Source organism: Petromyzon marinus, unplaced genomic scaffold (genome assembly GCF_048934315.1).
Source record: "Petromyzon marinus isolate PM22_M1 ecotype Great Lakes invasive population unplaced genomic scaffold, UKy_Petmar_22M1.pri1.0 PM_G_Scaffold_62, whole genome shotgun sequence".
NCBI lineage: Eukaryota > Metazoa > Chordata > Hyperoartia > Petromyzontiformes > Petromyzontidae > Petromyzon > Petromyzon marinus.
Window position 1 is genome coordinate 1020869 of NW_027423016.1, and position 5049 is coordinate 1025917.

At 43.9% G+C, this 5049-nt stretch overlaps 1 long non-coding RNA gene across 1 annotated transcript; it reads left to right on the forward strand.

Annotated features, from left to right (window-relative positions):
• Nucleotides 1–685: 685 nt before the first annotated feature.
• Nucleotides 686–3272, forward strand: LOC142919830 (uncharacterized). The gene is made up of 3 exons (XR_012938510.1): nucleotides 686–737; nucleotides 1042–1110; nucleotides 3090–3272. It is a non-coding gene; the product is annotated as an uncharacterized LOC142919830 (long non-coding RNA).
• The last annotated feature ends 1777 nt before the right edge of the window (nucleotides 3273–5049 follow it).

Consider the following 5049-nt stretch of genomic DNA (forward strand, 5'->3'; position numbering starts at 1 on the left):
CACAGTGACACACACAGTGTATACACATAGTGTACACACACAAAGTGTACACATACATACAGTGTATACACAGTGTATACACACAGTGTACACACACAGTATACACGCACACAGTGTACACACACACGGTGTACACACAGTGTACACACGCACACAGTGTATACACACAGTGTACACACACACAGTGTACACACACACACAGTGTATACACAATAATGTCCACGTTGTTGCTGAGCTCACATACTCAAGGGAGGGAGCAATGGAAAATGAATCTAAATCAACTTAAACTCCAACTCTGTGACGTCACCACTCTTAATTACCTCATCGACGTGAAACGCCAGGGTGAGGTGTACCTCGCTAGTGACGTCATGTCACCAAGGTATTCACCCCTCCCCTGTCCACCGCGTTCTTGAGCGTGACGTCCCCTCCGCATGGGTCACTGCCGATATCGTTCCAGTGGCAATCCTTATTTGGGCAAAGCTACGCCCAGTGACTGGCGGCTCATTAACATAATGTGTCCGTTAAAGCCGTCGCGGGTTTATTGCGATGGGTTCAGCACCTACTATATATCGCATGTCACATTAACATAATTTAATCATACTCTAATTTTTTTATTTACGGAGCAGCTCATTGTGGGAGGAGCGTGTCTCGTACCCCGGATGTGACGTCATGTCACCTGCTGCCGCGTGACGTCACGAGGTAACAGGAAGCTATCGCTTCCTGCACTGAAATCCGAGGTGAGAAATTCTCATTGCGATTGTGGTTGTTGTGGTGGTGGTTGTGGTTGTTGTTGTTTACCAACGTAGAGCCTCCCTCTCTCTCTCAGGGATGTCAGTTGAGTAGCAGCGAGCATGGGAATCGATGTCCAGGTTGGAACTTTACAACGCGGGGCCTAGCCACGTGGGGCCTTGCCTCCCCTCACCTGATTGCATTCACTTTAATTATCTCGCTTAAGTTTAATTTGTCTTCACCCGGCTAGCCACTTTGTAACTTTGTTTTATTGTAAATATTCGCGCAGTTTTAATTTTCTTTTGTTACCAGGCCAAGCCCGCTTGAGCTGCTATACCGCTCTAGTTTTCAGAAACGACCTGCCCACAACAACAACACAAGGTGAGGCTTTCGATTTAAAGCTTTTGTGACTGCAGGGATTCATCTTCATGGTTCTTTCGGTAAAGTCACCATGTAGAATGGAAACAAAGTAATGCAAATAAAAATGAAACGTAATAAAATAAATTCTCATGACGTTTCGGCCACAACACAAGTAGCCTTCGTCAGGTGAAGGAACAGAACTGTTGGGACGACAGCGCTTCAATGAACGCTGCTAAGATTCATAGCGTCTTTTAAGCTAGGTGGGAGAAGTGAAGCGCCTTGACAAAGGAGTTTGCATATCAAACAGGGTAATTTAGCATTGAAATAGCTGAGGGATTAGCTTGTGACTGGTCACAGAAATAGCTATGTTAAAGTCAAAGTTTGCATATCAACAGAGGCATTTAGTATATGGACGCTAAAGGGCTGCAACTACCCAACTATCATAATAAATGTACTCAATATATTCTTTAATAAGCTGAGCTATTAACACAAAGCAACTGGGTATACACTACACTATATAATGAATACCATATAGTAAACCAATAAAAAACTAAAATATAAACTATCTCAATGTTATCAATAAACTCTATATACTCTCCAATCAGCTCAGCCACCAACAATAAGTTGTTATATATCACAATGCCATATGGCGAAAAAATGGGTGGAATCTTACCCTCAACTTTAGCACCACGGATAGCTACGAGCCCCGTTCAGACGGACGAGTCCATCCATGCTCTGAACAGAGGAGGGGGGAGAGAAACAGCCACGATGCGCTGTTATACTCCATGTTATAAACCAAACCATTAACCGTGGTGTGCCAGCGAAAGAGCTGTGGTCTGAAGGTCACCGTAAAATACAATTAAGAACCGAAATGGTTTAAAACATCTTTCCAATGGTTACTAAGCCAGAATCCATCTTCTCTGTTGAAATTATCTCTGTGCTTGTGTATGTGGATGGCCTCATGAACAAATCTCTCATGGTAGCTGGTTGGCTTGCAAAGAACCTCCGTCTTGGAGAAGTCAATGTCATGTGAGCCCACTGAATTATTACAGTGATCTGCCACGGCAGAGGAGTTCGTCCTACCGTGTTTCAAGTCTGCTTTATGTTCGTGGATGCGGTCCGAGATATGTCGTTTGGTTTCTCCAATGTAGCTGCTACCACAGAGGCACTTTAGTTTGTAAACACCCGGGTACTGTATGTCTGGAACAGCATCTTTTACAGATGGAACCAGATCACGGATTTTATGTACTGTGTTGAATCGAACCTGGATCTTGTGTTTATTCAGGATTTTGGAGATCTTTTTAGTAATCTCCTGCAATGTAGGGTAAGGTGATGGTTTTGAGTGGCTCCTCAAGAGGATCCTTCTTCATGACTGGAGTGATGGCTTTGCGGATTGTGTAGTCGGAGTAACCATTAGCCCTGAGAGCCTGGTGTACGTGCTTGAGTTTACTGGCAATGTGCTCCTGGTTGGAAATGCATTGGGCTCTATGGTATAGAGTCTTGATGAGGGAGTTCTTCTGGGATGGATGGTGGTGGGAATCCGGTTTCAAGTAAGCATCTGTATGGGTAGCTTTCCTGTAGACAGAGTGGCTCATTGAACCATCAGGTCTCCTTTTAATTAAGACATCCAAAATGGTAGCTTGCCATCTTTTTCGACCTCCATGGTAAATCTGATGGCTGGGTGTATGGAATTGATGTGGTCGCGGAATTGGTCTAGAGCAGGCTGGCCATGTGGCCAGATGACAAAAGTGTCATCCACGTACCTCTTCCATAAGGTCGGGCGTAGAGTGGCAGTCTGGATGGCGCCAGCTTCACATTTTTCCATGAATACGTTGGCTACAACCGGAGACAGGGGGGAGCCCATTGGGGTGCCCTCAGTCTGTTTGTAGAAAGTTCCATTCCAGGTGAAGTATGTGTTGGTTAAGCAATGTCTCACCAGGGGGGTACATCAGTATGCAGTCCTTGATGAACCAAGTCTTCAATGATTGCGATGGTGTCAGGTACCGGAACTTTGGTGAACAAGGACACCACATCAAAACTGACAAGCAGGTCGTCTGGGGACAGGGAAATGCCTTTGATTGTCGATACCAGGTGAGTAGAATTTAGTACCGCAGAGGTGGTTTTTCCATTGAAAGGTCGCAGTATATCAGCAAGAAAACGTGCCAGTTTATAGGTGGGGGAGTTGATAGTAGAGACGATGGGACGAAGGGTGTATCTACTTTGTGTATCTTTGGAAGGCCATATAATCTTGGTGGTCTGGCAGCAGAGGGTTTCAACGAGAACTGTTTGGTCTGATCAATTAATGCTGTTGAATCAGAGATGATTTTGTTCGTTTTGGTAACCAGGCTGTTGGTGGGATCTCTTTTTATTTTTGTATAGCTGCCATCGTTGAGTAGTTCTTGAATTTTGTTGTTATATTCTGTTTTGTCCATGATGACAGTGACATTGCCCTTGTCGGCTGAGAGGATGACAATATCATCTCTCTTTTTTAATTGAGATTATTCAAAGCGTTCATCTTTGCTGATGTTGCTTGGTGGCATCTTAGCGTTTTTGAGGGTTGCAGCGATTTCAGATCTTGCTACGTCTGCAGAGATGTGACTCAAGCCCTTGAGTGCAACGTCGACATGGGCAATGATATCATTAACTGGGATGTGTCTCGGTGTGACAGCAAAGTTTAGACCTTTAGCTAAAACGGATTTCAGGCCATCAGAAATGGAACTGTTACTGCGATTAATATGACTTTGTTAACGTCTATCTTTTCGGTGTGTGGATCCGATTTTTTGTTGGAGAGGTGATTGAATTTGGAAATCAAATTTTCCCTATATTTTGTCGACAGTGGCAGCTGAAGAGGCAGTCATATTGTCTACATGTTCCCAATCCGATGTAGACATTGTTGCTGTCAATGTTAAGTGTGATTTGTTGAGTGTCTTGTCTAACTGATCAAGTTCGGTGCGTGTAAGTCTGATTTTTTCTGAGATAAGAGCGAAGCTAGTTCTAGCTGGAATTCGTTTTGCATTGACAGAAGTTGCAGCAGCAGAGGTTAGTGTAAATGCGGTTGGTATTACCTTAGAGTCGCGGCATCTCTTCAGAAAGGTGAGAGACTCGATTAGTTGAGCTTTGTTGTCCCGGAGTTTGTTGAATGATCTTAAGGTTGTGTGGAATCCCTCCCCGTAGAGGCGGTTAAATTTCGATTTAAAGCTTTCGTGACTGCAAGGATTTATCTTCTTTGGTTCTTTCGGTAAAGTCACGTAGAATGAGAATAAAAGAATAAAATAAAATAAGACAATAAAATTCTCACGACGTTTCGGCCACAATACAAGTAGCCTTCTTCAGGTGAAGGAACAAAACTGTCGGGACGACAGAGCTTCATTGAACGCTGCTAAGATTCGTAGCGTCTTTTTAAGCTGGTTGAGATAAGTGAGGCACCTTGACCAAGGGGTTTACATATCAAACAGGAGAATTTATCATTGAAACAGCTGAGGGATTAGCTTGTGACTGGTCAAAGAAATAGCTATGTTAAAGTCAAAGCCTACACATCCACAGAGGCACCTAGTACAAATCAAACAGGAGAATTTAGCATTGAAAAAGCTGAGGGATTAGCTTGTGACTGGTCACAGAAATAGCTATGTTAAAGTCTACGCAACAAAAGGATTAACTCCGTTTATATTGCACACACACAGTGACCCATCTCCCTCTCCCTACACACAACAAATGACGGACTTTTGTCATCTGGCCACATGACCAGCCTGCTCTAGACCAATTCCTCGACCACATCAATTCCATACACCCAGCCATCAGATTTACCATGGAGGTCGAAAAAGATGGCAAGCTACCCTTTTTGGATGTCTTAATTAAAAGGAGACCTGATGGTTCAATGAGCCACTCTGTCTACAGGAAAGCTACCCATACAGATGCTTACTTGAAACCGGATTCCCACCACCACCCATCCCAGAAGAACTC